The sequence below is a fragment of the Microtus oregoni genome, unplaced genomic scaffold, assembly GCF_018167655.1.
Source record: "Microtus oregoni isolate MIOR12 unplaced genomic scaffold, Mior012 000001F_ref0000356, whole genome shotgun sequence".
Lineage (NCBI taxonomy): Eukaryota > Metazoa > Chordata > Mammalia > Rodentia > Cricetidae > Microtus > Microtus oregoni.
In genome coordinates this window covers 11161103-11181111 of record NW_024543060.1, presented here as the reverse complement: position 1 = coordinate 11181111, position 20009 = coordinate 11161103, and positions in this window count along the sequence as shown.

Genomic DNA, 20009 nt, shown 5'->3' with positions numbered 1-20009 from the left:
CTTTCTTCAATGCCTTAAAGTTCTTGTCAAATAGATCTTTCACTTCCTTGGTTAGATTTACCCCAAGATATTTTATGCTGTTTGTGGCTATTGTGAAAGGTGAAGCTTCTCTGATTTCCCTCTCTGCTTCCATATCCTTTGTGTATAAGAGGGCGACTGATTTTTTGGAGTTGATCTTGTATCCTGCCACATTACTAAAGGTGTTTATCAGCTGTAAAAGTTCTTTGGTGGAGTTTTGGGGGTCGCTTATGTACACTATCATATCATCTGCAAATAACGAAAGTTTAACTTCTTCCTTTCCAATTCGAATCCCCTTGATCCCCTTATGTTGTCTTATTGCTATTGCTAGAACTTCAAGTACTATATTGAAGAGGTATGGCGAGAGTGGACAGCCTAGTCGTGTTCCTGAGTTTAGTGGGATGGCTTTAAGTTTCTCTCCATTTAATTTAATGTTAGCTGTCGGCTTGCTGTATATAGCTTTTATTATATTTAGGTATGACCCTTGTATCCCTAATTTCTCCAATACTTTTATCATAAAGGGGTGTTGAATTTTGTCAAATGCCTTTTCAGCATCTAATGAAATGATCATATGGTTTTTTTCTTTCAGTTTATTTATATGCTGGATTACATTGATACATTTTCGTATGTTGAACCAGCCCTGCATCCCTAGGATGAAGCCTACTTGATCATAATGGATAATTTTCCTAATGTGTTCTTGGATTCGGTTTGCCAGTATTTTGTTGAGGATTTTTGCATCGATGTTCATGAGTGAGATTGGTCTATAATTTTCTTTCTTGGTTGAGTCTTTGTGTGGTTTTGGTATCAGAGTAACTGTAGCTTCATAAAAGGAATTTGGCAATGACTCTTCTGTTTCTACTGACTGGGAGAAGATCTTCACCAACCCCGCAACATACAAAGGTCTGATCTCCAAAATATATAGAGAACTCAGGAAACTAGACTTTAAAATGCTAATTAACCCAATTAAAAAATGGGGCACTGAACTGAACAGAGAATTCTCAGCAGAGGAAGTTCAAATGGCCAAAAGACACTTAAGGTCATGCTCAACCTCCTTAGCAATCAGGGAAATGCAAATCAAAACAACTTTGAGATATCATCTTACACCTGTCAGAATGGCTAAAATAAAAAACTCCAATGATAGCCTTTGCTGGAGAGGCTGTGGAGGAAGGGGAACACTCATCCATTGCTGGTGAGAATGCAATCTTGTGCAACCACTTTGGAAATCGGTGTTTCGGTTTCTCAGGAAATTCGGAATCAACTTACCTCTGGACCCAGCAATACCATTCCTGGGAATATACCCAAGAGATGCCCTATCATATGACAAAAGCATTTGTTCAACTATGTTCATAGCAGTATTATTTGTAATAGCCAGAACCTGGAAACAACCTAGATGCCCTTCAATGGAAGAATGGATGAAGAAAGTGTGGAATATCTACACATTAGAGTACTATGCTGCGGTAAAAAACAATGACTTCTCAAATTTTGCATGCAAATGGATGGAAATAGAAAACACTATCCTGAGTGAGGTGTCCCAGACCCAAAAAGATGAATATGGGATGTACTCACTCATAATTGGTTTCTAGCCATAAACAAGGGTCACGGAGTCTACACTTGGTGATCCCAAAGAAGCTAAGTAAGAAGGTGAACCAAAGGAAAAGCATATAGTTGTCCTCTTGGCTATGGGAAGTAGACAAAATTGCCGGGGAGAAAATTGAGATCTTGGGGGTGGGGTGGGATGGGGGTAAGGGGAGATGGGGAGAGAGGGGGGATAGGGGAAGAATGGGGGGAGCTTGGGGAAGGGGAGGATTGGGACGAAGGAAGGTTGGATGGGGGAGCACGGAAGCACGGTTCTTAGTTAAGGGAACCACCTTAGGGTTGGCAAGAGACTTGAACCTAGAGTGGCTCCCAGATGCCCAAGCCGAGGTCCCCAGTTAGTTCCTTGGGCAGCTGAGGTTGGGGAACCTGAAATGACCCTGTCCTATAGCAATACTGACGAATATCTTGCATATCATCATAGAAACTTCATCTGGTGATGGATGGAGACAGAGACAGAGACCCACACTGGAGCACTGGACTGAGCTCCCAAGGTCCCGATGAGGAGCAGAAGGAGGGAGAACATGAGCTAAGAAGTCGGGACCACGAGGGGAGCACCCACCCACTGAGATAGTGGAGCTGATCTATTGGGAGCTCACCAAGGCCAGCTGAACTGTGACTGAAAAAGCATGGGATAAAACTGGACTCTCTGAGCATGGCGAACAATGAGGGCTGATGAGAACCCAAGGACAATGGCACAGGGTTTTGAACCTACGTAATGTGCTGGCTTTGTGGGAGCCTAACCAGTTTGGATGTTCACCTTCCTAGAAATGGACGGAGGGGGGAGGACCTAGGACTTACCACAGGGCAGGGAAATCTGACTGCTCTTTGGGCTGGAGAGGGAGGGGGAGAGGAGTGGGGGGAGAGGGAGAAGGGTGGGAGGAGGGGGAGAAGGGTGGCAGGAGGGGGAGGGAAATGGGAGGCTGGGAGGAGGAGGAAATTTGTTTTTTTTTTTCTTTTCTCAATAAAAAAAAAAAGAGAGAAGCTGGTAAGAAATACAGATCCAATGAGGAACAGAAGGAGGGAGAAGATGAGCAAGGAAGTCAGGACCAAGAGGGGTGCACCCACCGACGGAGACAGTGGGGCTGATCTATTGGGAGCTCACCAAGGCCAGCTGGACTGTGACTGAAAAAGCAGGGGATAAAACCGGACTCTCTGAATATGGCAGACAATGAGGGCTGCTGAGAAGCCAAGGACAATGGCACTGGGTTTTGATCCTACTTCATGTTCTGGCTTTGTGGGAGCCTAGCCAGTTTGGATGTTCACCTTCCTAGACCAGGACAGAGGGGGGAGGACCTAGGACTTACCACAGGGCAGGGAAATCTGACTGCTCTTTGGGCTGGAGAGGGAGGGGGAGAGGAGTGGGGGGAAAGGGAGAAGTGTGGGAGGAGGGTGAGAAGGGTGGCAGGAGGGGGAGGGAAATGGGAGGCTGGGAGGAGGAGGAAATTTGTTTTTTTTTTTTCTTTTCTCAATAAAAAAAAAAAAGAGAGAGAAGCTGGTAAGAAATACAGATCCAATGAGGAACAGAAGGAGGGAGAAGATGAGCAAGGAAGTCAGGACCAAGAGGGGTGCACCCACCAACGGAGACAGTGGGGCTGATCTATTGGGAGCTCACCAAGGCCAGCTGGACTGTGACTGAAAAAGCAGGGGATAAAACCGGACTCTCTGAATATGGCAGACAATGAGGGCTGCTGAGAAGCCAAGGACAATGGCACTGGGTTTTGATCCTACTTCATGTTCTGGCTTTGTGGGAGCCTAGCCAGTTTGGATGTTCACCTTCCTAGACCAGGACAGAGGGGGGAGGACTTTGGACTTTCCACAGGGCAGGAAACCCTGACTGCTCTTCAGACTTGAGAGGGAGGGGTAGAGAGTGGGGGGAGGGGGAGAGGAGTGGGGGGAGGGGGGAGGAGTGGGAGGCTGGGAGGAGGCAGAAATTTTTTTTCTCAATAAAAAAATAAAAAAAAATAAAATAAAATAAAATAAAAGAGAAGCTGGAATCTATGCAACCCGAGTTTACACACTATCTCTAAAATGTGCCAGCTGTGTGCTCTGTTAACCATCTAGTTATTCCTTGTATATAATTTTGTCGTGTTACTGTATTATTCAGTGATTACCAACCACTAATTGGTTCAAAACTGCATAGTTTAAATTTTATTTGTTATTTTCTGCAGATCTAGAATCAGGTTGCTAGATCTGGTCCTACTCTGGGGTTGAGATGGCAGCTCTTCTGATTTTGCATGAATCTCTCCCATGTTTGGGTATTTTACTGAGGCCTCTAGTGGAAATAACTGGGCCGCAGGCTTGTACTGGAAGGTCCGAGCTTGTTTACACTGCAGTGGCAGAGTTCCTGAGGACAGCAGGCCCGGTGGGCTCAGAAACAGCGCATCATGTTGATCACACTGTGTGGTGAAAACAAATCATAAAAAGCAGAATTCATCTTTGATCGTCATTATTATTATCGGTAGGAGGAGGGATCTTGTGAAATGAGAGGCTAAAGGGAGGCTCTCATTGTTAAAATTTTATTGCTATAGCTAATCTTTCATCGCTGCTTCAAAGACTGAAGATGTTCAGACACGTTAAAAGTTTCAGCATAGCGCATACTGTACATTTCGAGACCTCATATTCTCTTACTGTCTCAACATCTTCGCACCCAGGAGTGCTCGTGCTCCCCAGTGTGATGAGGTTTGGATCCCCAGTCTTACTCTTCCTCAACTGTGACCCAATGACCTTCAAACACACCCTCCTAGAGCTCTTTTAGCTCCTCACATAGATGAGTTGCTTCACTGGGGCTTCCTCCATGGGTCCCTCCTTGTGTTCTATGGTGAGTGTCTTTCTCTCAGTAATAAGCAGTTCTCCCACATCTCTCCCATGTCTCCTCTAGTGGCTATGTCCGAGGGATGTGACGCTCAACTCACTAAAGAAACTCAAGCTAAACACACAGGTAGTGTAGAAATCTGCGCAGCACCGTATCAACACATACAAAAACAGCTCTCATTTTAACTAGAATAAGAGAGAGTTCATTCTAAAGCCACTTTGAGAGACCATGGTCCGGGACACGTATTTAAGTTACTCCAAATTCTTTCTTTCAATGTGGAAGCAGTTTTAAGACATATTTTTACAGACCACCACCAACAACAACAAAAATAAATTCTTAAATCAAGGCAAGTTTAAAATATGGGTATGTCAGAGGGCTGGTTACGGTTAGATGGAAGAAGTTTTTCTAAAGGCCGTTGATATCTGATTCTTAGCGTGCGTGTTGGTAGAAGCTAGTAGCAGGCTAAGTTAATAGCTTTCAAAAGGTTATTATCTAGTCGTCATGGCTGTTCCAGTGCTAAAGCCAGTCCAAGATTGGCTTCTGAACCTATAATACTCCAATCTTCGCACATTACTTCATTTTTCATCAATCAGTCTCTCATCAAACACAGGCTCTTTTCAGGAATACTCGTTCATAAAAGTGTTCAGTAAGTGTTCAGTGAGGTTTGGGGCATACAGTAAGTCCTCAATGCATGTGCACAATTATGTTTAACACTACCTTCTCTTTATACTCTCCATTAACAGGAATGGTTGGACAGTTTCTATGTATACTGCTCAGCAGTTTCCATACTCACACCGCACTGAGACATAGGTTTTAAAGTTTGGTAGAAACTTGCGCAAATTATAGGTACCAAGTAGCAAAACCAGGTTCAGACTGGACACATGTCCCTAACCCTGAGGTGAAGAGCTCCTAGGGGCTTTGAAAGAACTTTTGGTGGTATCTATGGATAGAAAGAAATTCAGATTCCACAGTGCCACATTCAATATTAATGGAATTGATACTGTTTGTCACCCCTGTACCGGGGCACAAGGAATACCAGATGAAGCCAGCCTTCTTACTGCTAAGGGACTAGAGCCACGACTGGTCTGGAAGTGGGTTTGGAATTCTGCATGACTCTATTGTATTAAAGCTGGTGTGGTCCTTGCCTCTTTTGTTTGCCAGTGGCTTAGCTGTGTCTTCAACTGCATAATGAAGCCCGGATATGTGCAGGTCACAATAGGAACATTGTTTTATTACTCTGGGGGTATCTGAAAGTGAACCCACACTATCTAAGCACATCAGCATGGGTCAGGTAGGCCAGGATTTATACAATTTCTCCCTGCCTTTGTGTTGGCAACAAATATACTCCTGTCTATTTTCTAGCTTCTTGTGAGCACTAGAGAATGGCCAAGAAGTCCCCAGTCTCGCTTCCTTCATCAATCCTGCTATGCTCTTGTGAAATTCCTACTTTTGGATTCCACTTTCATCACCCCTAATGCATTTCTCCTCTAAGGAACAATTCAGAGGCCACATGTAAATCCAGCAGAAAATAATGTTGTGACTAGGAACAAACTTTGCCTTGGAAACCTGAGTCGGAATGATGACATAATAGATCTAAAAGAATGAGGTCTTCACTGGCCACAGTTCTGACCTGCATGGGTGGAAAACCTGCTTAAGTTTTCTGACCTGTGGACACCTGACACTGACCCATTGTGTTACCCTGTGCTCTGCCAGGCTCAGTGCCAGAGGCTGATCTTTCTGCATCAGTCACAGCTTGGTTTTCCTTTTCAGTGGTACAAATTATTTCTAGACAAATAACAACTCAGAGCCAAGCCTGTCAAGTTTTGACCAACCACCAGGTCTTTGGATAACTTAATTGTAGTGTTTGGTGGCCTTAGAGATTGTCCTTGTTCTCTCTAATTCTAACTTTTCTCGTGGTGATGACAGAGATTCTTCTATTTGGGTCATGAGCATCCCTCAAAGGTCTGTGTTTTAAAGGTTTCGTCCCAAGCTTGCCACTAATAGGAAGTAGTGCTAAATCCATAGAGGGTTGGGCTAACAAGACGTCCTTAGATCTTCGAGGTATGAACTTAAAGGGAACTAATCTTTACTTCCTGGTTGCTTTGCAGACATTTGCTCTACCAGCTACTCCTTCTGCCTTATATTACCTTGCTACCAGCCCACAGCTATGGGGCCAAATAGTTACAGGTTCAACCTATAAGCCAGCACAATCATTTTCTCTTTCTGCCCAAGTTATCTCAGGAATATTGTTATAACAAAAATCTGCCCAATGACGATTTGAACCAAGGATAAGATGAGAACTTTTCTCATTTTGTAAAAATAAAAATGATGGTTCTTTCAGGGTTCCTATGAGGGTGGTGTCAGACACCTAGGTGTTAGACACCTAGATCTGATGAAGAGCAACAAGTTTTGAAAGTTTCTGTCCATAGTCATTTGGCCTCCCTGTTTAGGGGCTTGTGGCAAGAGGGGGTTCATGACAGTGGAGCAAAAGCAACCACAACATGACCACAAAGAAAAAAAGGAGGAGAGTCTGGGGTTCAGCAATCCCTCTCCGGGGCACACCCTCTATAAGCAAAAGGCTTCCCAACAGGCCCTGCCTCTTGAAGCTTCTACCTCCCCCCAGTAGCACCATGTCAGAGAGTAAAATGTTAATGCATGGGAAATTGGGGGGACACATATTAAATATAACGATTTATATAAAACACTCAATGCTTTTTGTTTAAATGAAACAATTAGTTTAACAGACGTTCAATACTGTGTTAAGGACTTCATGCTATCTCATGAATGGGAGTCTGGTGGGAGCTTTGATAGCTGGGTTTTACTATCTAGAACCGTGAGGCAAAGAGACACTATGTGTAATCCTCCCAAAGTGACATGGCTAGGAGGGTGAGGGGTGAGGACTCAGACTGACATTTCCAAACAAATGCTTCCTCTGTGCAGGAATCTGTAAGTCCAACAAGTTTTAACTGCCCACTTCAGGTTTAGTGAAAGTATATAAACCCCAAAGTCAGGCGTGGGTGTAATCCCACTCCTGCTCAACACTGGGAAAGTCAACCTTTCCTTTCTGTTCCTATAGTTGCTGGCTACTAAAGGAGATGGTGCTAGCGCTATGAGCCCCTGGAACACCCCTATCTCCCCATCACTCTGCTATGCCTCTACCAGCTCTTTCTTGCCCTGACCACAGAGCTTTTCCATAAGTAGAAAGGTTGTATTTTTCTTCCTGCTCAGGCCCTGTGAGCTGTATGGAGAGTTTTAACCCTGATGAGAAAAAGAAACAGCAGTTGGGTATTCATCCCTGGTCCTCCACTTGTCCCTGATATTCCTTTCTGAGTTCCCCTCCTGTTACAGAGCCCTGGTCTTCCTTTCTGCTTTCCTCACCTACGGCAGTGCCATCTCTCACATCAACCCTGATTCTGAAATCATTAAGGAAGGGATGCAGGATCTTAGAAACATGCAGAGATCATGGGAGAAACAAACCTTGTACGGAATACAGCACTAAGGTTCAAGGTGCCTGTGTAGCTAAATGCTGGAGGAAAGGAGGAGGTTTCTGTTAGTCAAGGGTCATTCTAATCCCAGACAGCCCTCTGCCAGCCTATACTTGCTCTTTAACCTCTTCTCCTAGCAGGAATGTATTTGGTTGCTCTCTCCCTGTGGCCAGGATTCAAATCCTGGGATCTCAATCTTCCCGGCAGAAAAGAAATCTATTAAAGCATCCAGTGCATCAAGAATTGAGCAATCAGCTGCTCAGAATCCATGATCAGTTTATTGTCTCTTGGTGATAGAGTGTTTCCTTGGAGTGTTTTCCTCATGTTCCCTTCATGCTTCAGAGCTCCCGGAGTTCTCGTAGACTCGGCTATCAAGAACCCTGATCACCTCCTCTGCTCACCCTCTGTAAGCCACTAACCCCGAATCTCTATCATCCAGCGCCCACCCATCATGATGACAGCTCAGCTCCTCTAGAGCACACAAGACCACAGAGATTTCATGGCTCTCTCATCAGTCCCATCTCCCACGTCATTAGTAAAGGATGCAGAGCCTCACAAACATGGAGATGATATGGGACACTTAGCCTTCTTCTCCACGCTGGCTTTGGTTTCTGACATTCTCTGGTCTGCGTGTGGACATATGTGCATGTCTTAGGAAGGAGCTGATTTCTATGTTACTGAATTCTGAGGGTCAAATCGAGTGTTGAAAGAAATGAAGGTTTATTGTGTTGTTCTGTTACCTGATGCACTGCAAGCTGTGGCTAAAGACACCTATTGCTTACGTGCATCTATGCATCTGCAGTGGAGCTGAGAGACATCTGAACTACACTGGTTTCTGTCCGGTTCTGTCTCTGCTGTCTATCATTCTGCTTGAGGACATTTGTCAGATGGCACATGTCCCCGTGGTGGACGTAGAGACACGAGGGAGTAAGCGGGAACCTAGAAAAGGTAAGGGCACAAGGAGTGGTGGGGAATTAGAAATGACAATTCAGTTCGTCCTATTCATGGGCATTATCTTTGTCTGTTTAGGAGCCTGTCCTCTCCCCATCTTAGATCAGCATTCCCTTCCCCAGCCATCCCATTCATTGGGTTTCTGCATAGAAATGTAGGTTGTGGTAACCTTAGATTAAATCAGTATAACTCAGAGAACAAGTGTGTTCCTGGGACTTTTCCAGTTGGGTCTTCATGGATGCTTCCTGTTTCGAGGAAGATCTGAGCAAATCTATCTACAAAACTGGTAGGCAAATGGAAGATGAGCATGGCTTGTGGCAGCAGCAGGGGCTGGGTGGGGGTAACATCTAGGTTCTACTTTCCTCTAGTTAATAATATCTTGACAGGAATGTGATTTTAGTTCATTTACGTTTTCTTTGATTTTGTGAAATGGTATAAGAAAAATCTCACTTAATTGTCCCAGCTTCAGGGACAAGAATTTGGTGTCCCATATTGTCCCTATCTCTTCCTGTTTTGATTACCAATACCAGTTTGCATTTCTGGTAGGAAATCCCTGCAGTCTGCTTGCAGTGTGATGTATTTTTGGCCGTCTGGCTTCTGAAGGCCTTCCCCATGTTGGGAGCATCTCCTGTGATATTTCCTGTGATCTGAGTGTGTCTCCCACCCAAAGGCATGTGCTAGAAACAAATTCCTCTCTGAGGCAGTGCTGGGGAGTGAGGCTTCCTGAAGGTGTGTGCACCATGAAGAAGCCTTTTTACCAGCAAAAGGGGACCAGCTATTGTGGGAATTTGGCCCATATAGATCTACTTGCCTGTCTTTCAGTTTCCTATGAAAACTTAAAGCAAAATGAGGCCTTTAGCAGATGTGTCTTGCCAAACTATAGGTTTCCTGGGTACTAGGACTGAGGAATGAATTAACCTTCTAACCTCTTTTCTTTATAAATTACCCAGTCTTACATGTGTCTTTATGGCAACAGAGTACCTATAGTCCCAACACTTTGGAGGTGAAGTCAGAAGGATCAAAAGTTCAAGGCTAGAAGCTGGGGAAATGGCTCAGTCACTGAAGTATTCGCCATGCACAGATGAGGACCTGAACTTGGATTTCCAGCCCCCACTTAAAATGCCAGACATGGTGACGTGTTGTCTGTACCTCCAGTGCTGGAGTGATGAAGGCAGGTGAATCCCTAGAGTTCACTGCTGAGTCAACATAGCTAGACGATAAGCTCCAGATTCAGTGAACAACCCCTTGTCAAAAACTGACCAAGATGTCTGCTGCTAACCTCTGGTCTGCATGCTTATGAATACATACACATGTGCACATATCTATAACAGACACACGAGAAAGAGCATGTGGGAGAGAGGGGAGAGTTCAGCTGTTCAGTGACAGCCTGGCCTGTCTTAGACTATCTTAAAACTCACATGCACACACACACACATGCACATGCGTACACACACACACACACACACACACACACACACACAAAGGAAAGAGAAAGAAAAGGGAGAAAGACAACATGACCATACAAACACAAGACATACCTTCTACTACACAAATGGAAAAGACCAGGCAGGTTCCTGGACTTCTTTGAAATAAGATGCAGGGATCTGATTCATGCTTGGCTGACCATGTGAACCCACTGTGCAGTCTGCTGTGAGCAACTTCCGACAGAAAGGGCAGGAGACAGATGTCCCGAGAAGTGGTGGCTATAGCAGCATCAAGACCTCTCTAGGACAAGGAATGTCATTGTAGCCAATGACACCCCGTGTCCACATGTCCAGCAGAGCCAGACACCCTGCATATCTCTGTGCAAAAACAGCAGTAGATGTCTGTATGTGATGGCTGTGGCTCTTCGGGCTCTTGGGTCACCCTGCCACTCCACTCTCCTCCAGACTGTGTTCTGGCTTTGGTTTCCATCTCATTCCTGACAAATAGCTTATTCTGTGAAGAAATTCCATTCGCGCCTAGTGAGCTTCAATTGCCTGAGACCAAGGACTCTGAACAGTTTGTGTTCTTTTCTATTATCTCATCAGTCCCTCTTGAATGTTCACCTGTAAAGAAGAGGGCCTGAAAGCCGTACCTCGCCATCTGGACAGAATCTAGAAGACAGGAAGACAGGAGTATGGCCAGCTACTTGTTCTTTGCACGATTGTTTTGCCACAGTTTCAAAAGCACACTTGAAAATGCCAACTGGCAGTAGCTTTCTCTGCCTCCCCTCAGAAACAAGCATCTCCACGTGGATCCCCCTGCCCCCGCCCCTCAGATGACTGAGGACTCCCTGGGGAGACGTCAGCTCACAGCTGCTGTCTGGCCACTTTGGTCAAGTGAGACATCAGAACTCTTCAAGTGATCAGAACGGACCCCTGGAGCTTAATCCAGCCACAGCAATTGTCTGCCTTGCCACTCTCTCCAATATGAGGGTGCTCTCCTAGTGAGAGATCTGCTTGGGTCACCAATACAGATGGCTGAAAGGAGCAATGGCTCATGGGGTTCTTTGTCCCTCTCCTGTGCTTTCTAGGAGGAACTATGGCTAGTAAAGATGCTATCCTGGTAAAGATGCTATCCTGGTAAAGATGCTATTCTGGTGTTGCTCAGGACCAGGGAGGGCCCTTGGAGGGAAGGAAGGTGGGTCTAGAGGAGGTCAGGCAGGTCAGTGAGGCAGGTTTGAGCCAGTTCTCCTATGATTACATGTCCTCAGAACGAGGACCTCCCCAGGTTACCTCCAGACTCTACAGATAGTATTTGTGTTTTCCATTGCTGTGATTTAAAACAAGGTGCCACCTGCATTTTGGATGGGAAAGTTCATTGTGAAGGACTACCCCCTGAACAGCAAAAACATTTAATATCCTTGCAGTCACCTCATTTGACGACAGTAACTCAAACGTCCCTAGTGACAACCAGTAAATTCCCAACCATTTCTCTGTGTCCCTGTGGATAGTTACCACCTCCGTCTGAAAGCTAGTGCATTAAGGCCTTTGAAGGAGACTTTATTCAAAGCAAATAGTGTGTGGAACACTTTGAGGTTTTGCTCACTATTAATTCTGAATCTTAATTGAGTTTGCTATACTCTCTGAAATGGAAAACAAGATCCTGTCCTTAAACAGGTATTGAAGAAGTTAGGAATAAAATTTTCAGCATCATGGGTTACTCCATGGATAGGCTCCCATGAGAAGATGAGAAGAAGACAAAATGGATGGCTTGGTAGTAGTTTGGAAGTAGGAAACACACAGTACCCCTATACTTTACAGTTTTATGGGGGTTCTGGTGAGGGCAGAGGGCCTAGATGGGGAATGGAAGGTATGGTGGATTGTTATTTTCTCATAAATGTTTGCCAAGGTCCCCTTGGTAATTGATGTCGAAAGACTTCAGGGCTGTGGAGTCTAGTGACCAGCAAAGACTTAAAGGGAGTCATGTGCAGGTTATGTAAGATGGCCAGTATTGTCCACTCTTCAACAAGGAAAATCCAGGAGAGTCAACTCTTTCGTCTAGTCCAACATCTAAAATTTCCAAATACCCAGGGCAACATAGAAGGCTGGGTTTTGTAACAGTTCTGTTCACAGATGGAGTAAACAAAACTGGACCAGCGTCCTCAGATATCTCACTCACGATGGGGTAAGCAGGGATATGAGAAAAACATCGCTCTTCGGGGCAGAGGAGATAGGACTAGTGCATTAGAGAGGCAGAAGGAATGGGATCAGGTGGGCAAAGCCCTCGGAGAAGTGTCTGTAATGAGAGATGCCTGTAGACAGGACTGGAGTACTGTCAGCTCCAGGGAAAGAAGCTCTGTGAGAAAGGTATTTGTCATCCATCCAGAGCATGTTTTGGGTTGGGGCAGTGGAGAAGAGTGAGGGGTTTGGGGAAGAAGGTTTGGTTCTTGTCACTTAAATTTGTATGCATTTCATTTGGTGCCCGTCAGTGAGACCTTCATCACTATCAGCTGCTAATACTTGACTGCATCTAAGACACCTTTCCCAGAAGGCCATAAAACAGGTTTGTTCTCTCCTTTATTTACAGTCAGCCTGCCACTGACATCCTCATACAAAGCATTCTGCAGCAGATGCTGGCCAGGGCAGGTCAGACCCAACACTGTCATTCTCACTAGGGATGCTACCATCTGTGACCTAAATGAAGGAAGGCAGCTCAGCAGGTATAGAAGGAGATCGCTCCTTCCACATATGGTCTCCTTATGTCCATGTGTAACACAAAATAACAATAGGTCTAGGAAGTCTTGCTACTCAGTCGTTCTGATAGCCTGCTGGGTGAGTTGAACGCCATTTCAGTCTGTACCTAAAACTCAAACCATTCAACCTTGAGTGAAGCTGTTGTAAGTTAAATGTGTGTCCTCTCTAAATCCTTGTGTTGAAACCTATCACCAATGTGATTGTATCAGTAGGCAAATCCCTTGGGAAGTGGTTATATGGTGAGGCTGCTACCCTTGTGAATAGGATTAGTGTATTTTATTTTTCCGCATAGAAAGATTAGGGATATGGTTCAGTGGTTAAGAGTACTTTCTGTGCAGGCACGAGAGCATGATTCAATTGCACAATCACCATGGAAAAGGCCAGGTATAGCTGCGTCTCCCTGTGACCTAGGATTGTGGAGGTCACTAGAGCTTTCTGGCCAGTGGCTTAGCTCCTGACTCAGTGAGCTATCTCACCAGAAGGGAATGGGGTAAAGAGTGATACAGCAAGACACCGAACATGCTTCTCTGGCCTCTATGCCTGCAACTGCACACACCCGTGCACACCATATACACAGACACACACACACACAGACACACACATGCACACACACATACATACTCATACAGACACACACATACACACTCACACAGACACATACATGCACACACACACATACTCACACAGACACACACAGACACACACACAGACACACACATGCACACACACATACTCACACAGACACACACATGCACACACACATACTCACACAGACACACACACACATGCACACACACACATACACACTCACACAGACACACACACACATGCACACACACATACACACTCACACAGACACACACACACATGCACACACACACACACACACATACACACTCACACAGACACACACACGCACACGGCTTTAAACCTCTCATCTCTTCCATCATTTGAGAAAGCAGAATGAAGATTTCCATGAATGCCAAAATAAACAGCCTTTCCCAGGTGCAGAAGCTTCCAGTGTCTTGATCTTGGACTTTTCAGCATTTACAATTAAAAATAAATTTATGACATTTTTGTTTGTTTGTTTGTTTGACCCTCAGCATATAGCTTTTCACAGTAGCAAGAGAAACTGACAAGGCAAAGTAAGTCCGCAACACAGCAGCTTGAGTTGCGAGGGCTCCCAGGAGCTAGCAACAAAAGCGATCTTATGCTCCAGGTCCTAGGACACTGCTCTACGTCATTAGCCAGATTCCCGGGCTACCTCCTTCCACTTAGAGACCCTCCACATCTCCCAGATAAAAAACTTGGAAAGCTAAAATTATGAAACTTTGCTTGCAGCTTTGAATGCAGTTGGAGATGACAGGCAGGGCCAAGTCCAATCCCAAGTACGTTCATCCCATAGGGAAGGGAAGTGTCCCTGGAGAAGGCTGGACAGAAGACAAAGGCAGCCCATGGGTGCAACCATTTTGTGTCTCCAGGGAGGCCCAGGGAAGCTCTTCTTCGCTAATTATCCTTAGATAATGAATGAACACAATGGCAAATGTTATTAGAATAATTTATTGTTCATCAAGAACAAGGGATGTTGAGAGTAATTCCCTATTAGCATTCACAAGTCCCCTTGCTCAAGGTGCTTCCTCCACCTTGGGCTCCCAGTGCTCCCTTTTAGGGAGAAGGAGCCCATTTGTGGCACCAGCCCACAGTCAGCATGCTATTAGGGAAGAGGAGTTATTGGCGGTGTAGTTAACTATGTAATTAACTCAGATTTCCTAATGCAATCAGCATCTAATCTAATAGGAAGGTGTAATTAAATTGCGTCCTTAATCCCTGGGAAAATCTCTGGATTTGGGTGTGAGAATCAACCTGGCAGGGTGCCCCAGGTCTCCATTATCTTCAATTAGACAATTAATTGATATTCAAGTTACCTTTCTCATTCAAACCTAATTGAATTTCTCCTACTCCCCATGAGGCGTAATGAGTTTATCAAGACGCTCCTCTCCATTCACAGCCTGAAGAACCCACAGAGAAGTGGTCATCACCTGTCTTCCTCTGCCACTTACCAGAATAGTAGAGGCAGCCAGTGGTCCCTTTAAGAGACTGATTGGCATTTCACTTTCTCCTTGGTGCCTTTGTAGCTACACAGTGGAACAGGCTACAGAGCAGGTCTGTTTGTGACTGACGGGTTTTCCCTCCTCAGTGCCTCAGAGTCAGACAGTAGCTGCCAATATCTCCATTGTGCTTTTCGGCCCCTGTGATTCAGCAGTAGTCTCTGAATCCTGGTGCTGTCCCTGTGGACCTACCTACCTCAAGCCACCTCCCAAGAGCTTCCCCGTGTCTTCACACCTGCCTCCCTCCTCAGAATTAGACCTTGGAGAACTAAGGACCCGACCTGACTTGTGTGATTCTTGCACATTGCCTTTGCTCTGCAAAATCAAAGCTCACTCCAACAACCCTAACAAAATACCTACGCTTCAACTGGGGTCCAGGATAAAGTTGTAGCTAAAGCTGAGGGGACAGTGAGGCAGGCAAGGGACACAGGGGAGAAGAATGTAGACACCCAGGAAGCAGTAGACAAAAACTAATGAGAAACAAAGAGACAGGACAGAAGGGGGGGGGGGGGGAGAGAAGAACGGATGGGACCAGACTGGGAAATAGAAATGAGAGAGAAAAATTAAAAAAAAAAAAAAAGAAGAAGAAGAAGAAGAAGAAGAAGCCAGACTAGACGGAGCAGGGAGCTAAAAGGAGCTAATAACATAATTGAGCTATCCTCAAGGACTCTGTGCCAGCCAGGGGCAAGCAGGCACCAGGGAGCACCAGCCTTTGGGGGAAGATCTTGTAAACGGCAGAAATAGCAAAGCAGACCTGGCTGAAATAAACTGGACCGCACTGCACACCTGATAGGCTAATCTGAAATGAGAATCTCAGGGGAGGTGCTGCAGTGCTCAGGGGAGCTGCTTTTAAATTTCTTCTTCTTCTACTTCTCTTTTTAAATAAATAAAAATGCCACTTTCCTCTCTGCCGTCAGAAGTTTAAGGAAAATATCAATTCCGGGTCATCTCTAGCCATTATCTCCTGTGGTAATCAGCTTAAATAAGGTCTATTATGAGAGCTGCCTTCTTCGCAACAGCAGCAGGGTGTGTTGGACCCACAGAGCTCCATGTGGAGAACAAACTGGAAATCGCTTGTCTGGGCTGAAAGGAACTTCTGTTCTTCGGAGGGAGAGGGGAGGAGAAAAGCGATAGGCCCTGACCTGAGCCTATCGTGGGAGTCTGCAGGCCCAATGTTAGGCGAGCTGGGTGGGACAAAGGGGATGTGGACCCAGAAAGAGACTGATCAAGATCAGTGAGGTGAGGCTGGAAGGGGCTTGGTCAAACTCTGACTTAGCACCACCAGCCATCTGGATGAGAATAGAGACAGAGATCTGGCATCATGTATCTAAGAGAGAGATTGGCAATTCAGGGTATCAGGGATATCTCCCACTTGCCTCTTGTGCTGTGGATAATGCCGGTAACACGTGTACTTTGAAAGATTTGTTGATCTTTTTCTTGGACTCCATTTAAATAATGGAATTCTTGCCAGGGATTTCTAAGTCTTGTGTCACTGAGGTCTTTGCAGTCTTCAGCAAAGACAGTGTAGTTCTCCCTGCACCAGAATTAGGGTGCAGAAACTCTTCTATTCTTGTCTGAGCAGTGGAAAAAACAAACCACAAAGACTACAAAAAGCTAGGCTAACTAGGCGCTTTTTGTTTGGCTATCCTACAATTAGCGTCAAATAAGAAGGCTCCCTTTGTTCCCTTGGACCCATGCAGAAGCTGAGAACCAAAGGGGTTGGAGTTGATTGGGCCAAAGCCAGGGATAGGTAGAATTGACTTTCCTTAGTTGCCAGCCAGACTACAGAGGGGGCGCTAAACCCACCTCACCCCGTACCCCACCAAGAACAGCATTAAGAGGAAAGCTCCCCACTGTCCACTTCTGACTCAGCCTCAAGTAACTGTGACTGGGGGTCCTGGGAGGGGCCCTCTCTGTTTTATAAACTCAGAAGTCCTGTCCTAGACAGTGATTCACAAGACAGCTCTAACTTCAATCCCTTTGCAGTAGCAATGCATTCAATAGGTGGAAATGAGGTAAACAAGGAAATCCTGTCTGGGCCCCACACTGACTTTAACATTTTTCCTTCATTAAGAAGTTGGGAGACCTTAGGCAAGTCTTTGAATCCCTGAGAGCGTCTAGCTTCCAAAGCTATAAACCACAAACTATACGTGTTTTTCCCCACCCTGAAGAATCATTCTAAGTCTCAAGTGCAATGCACAGGACAATGCGTTTGAATACACAGCTGCCTTTCACTTTGCATCGCCAGGTGCATTCATATTCGTTAGGCTTAAAGACTCAAACTCAAGATGAGACGCCGCCAGCAACCCAGAGGAAGGACTAACTCCGTCTTGGCTGCCTCTGTTTACAGTTTCCCCTAAAGGATAGCCATTTGTTTGCTTTAAGCAAAAGATTGGGTCTCGGTAAAGATATTCATGGCTTTCAGGACATGAAAATGTGCTGTGGATGTCACAAGTTAGTTTGAATTTCACTCCAGGGAGCTCAGCTCAGTAAACACTTTCATGTGTAAGCAGCGCCCTTAATCAAGCCAGTGAATCTTAACCTAACCTTCACAGTAAACGTATAAATAGAGCCCTGATTAAATAATTGTTATTTTCTTGCTGAGAATCTCAGTTGGGATCCTGCCTTTAGTGTAATATGTTATGCAAATGTTACATACGGCGTGTATATGGCTCCTCAGCAGCCGGCTGACTGGGGGGCTTTGATCATGCCAGCACAGAGCTGGGAATCAAAGACTAGGGCTCCATCTTTGTTCTTCCATTGAGTAGCGGTGTAACCTTGAGAAAGTCAATCTCCCAGAGCCTCTATGTCCTCATCTTGCATAAAACGGCTTGAAGATCAATACGTTGTAGTTGGCTAGTATCCCTCCCCCAACCGTGGAGCCCATGTTTCCCCCAAAAAATGGCTACTAATCTGCATGTATTACATGATAATTAATTCATCTCCCCGAGTCTAAAAATCAAAGGCATTTATAAACGGTAGCCAGAGATTCTGATAAGGCTTGATATAATTGGAGTGAGCACATGGAGCTGAGATAATTTCAACCAAAGGAAAAGATGTGCGATGCTTCAGTTTGTTGTGTGGCCTCACGAAGAACAGAAGGAAGGAATGCATCGGGCAGTTTTGCAGCTGTGACCATTGCCCAGGCACCATCACCACCTGTTCCTAATTCCTGAGGCATACATGTTGAGAGGTGTCCAGAGTGTTCCCCTAAAGTCCATGTTGGTCACTTAAAGCTCTTGTGTGTCTCTGAAATTAGCATCCATTCATCCTGGGGATTCAGGGACCCATGACACTGGAAATCCTCCCTGCCCATGTGAGGTTTGTACCCTTACTTGAAGAACAGATGACAAGAGGTGGATTTAAAATACTTTAACAGCTGTTGGTACGGTGCCTTGAAGTCGTTGAGTGGTGATGTAAATCCACCGAGAACCTTCCAGGCTGCTCCAAAACCTTCACTCTGAGCAGGGTATAGGCACAGTAGAAATTTTAGAGTGTGGGTGTAATGAGCTAATAGGCTTTGACTTGAGTTTCAAAAGGATCAAGTGTTTACAAAAACTGAAAATCCCTGAAAAGAGTGAGTTTGGAGGCTGGGAGAATAGTCCAGGTAGTTGCTGCAGTGGACTAGTGTATCCAGGACAGCGGCTTACACCAAGTTGGGGATTGCGGGAGTGGGGAAAACCATTGATTTCTGAATATTGAGTTCTCTGAACCTGCTGATGGACTAGCTAGGGAAGGAAAATAAACACATTTTGGAAACCCATGTGTGCTCCCTGTCCTCTGAGATGACAATGGCATTGATGGATATTTGATAGAGAGCTTTGTAGAAAGTTCCATGACTTACCAGTGTGTAGACATTCTCCTGATCTTCGGGGAACCCGTTTAAAATAGTCTGTGATGAAGACAAGCAAATGCAAACTCTGTGAAGAATGCCATGAGAAGTTGTGTCTCGCTTTGCAAGAACTGGCAGGAAAAGCTCATGCTCTCGGTAGCACAGTGGAATATGGAAGCCAGTGGTGTAAACCCCACCCCCCACCCCACCAGCCAGACTATTAAAAGTGTTGGGTTTTATTTTCTATCTTCATACTTCCATTTTCATTCCCTCCTTGAGTGCCTTGGATTCCATACCTCCTAGGTGGGCATAGAAAGTGAATTGACCCTGGGAACCTTCTGCTGGTGAAACCATACTTGGGAAAACTAAGCCCCTTGTTTATAAGGAAAACAATAGTTCTTGGCTCCCCCACTGAACACAGAGAAGATACTGATCCAACTATCAAATATACATTTCAGCCACCAAAAAGTCCTTGCTGAACCATGGCAGGATGTCAATCAAGAAAAGATTTGACCACACCTAATCTTCGCAGAGATAATTCTACAGAACCCTGGGCTTATTCAAATACTACTAACAGGTGTTAGCTGAAAAATATTGTAAAATGTACATTCAAGTTTGAGAAAAGCTAGGCATAATAGGGATCATTAGTTTTCTTTCTGAGTCTTTGGTGTTCCTAGTAAAGATAGTTGAACATGCAGAATTTGCTAGGTATTTTGGGACGTGGAGCTCTATTTCATTCACCCAAATAATAATTCATCCTGGGAAATGCACATCTGTGCTCAAGAACAATATTAGGACTAAAAAAAAGGATAATGATCATTAAACGAAGGAACATTTGCTATCTGGGATGAATGGTTGGCAGCTCTTGCCTGGAGGTAGATGAACAGACAAGACAATATCACCAGCGAGCAGTTTTATGTTTCTGTTCCCTTAGATTAAATTCAACAGACTTTGGAGCTACAGTGACAGGACAGAACCGAGATCTGGCTTAGATTTTATATGAGTTCTTTTTCTCTTGATGGACCAAAC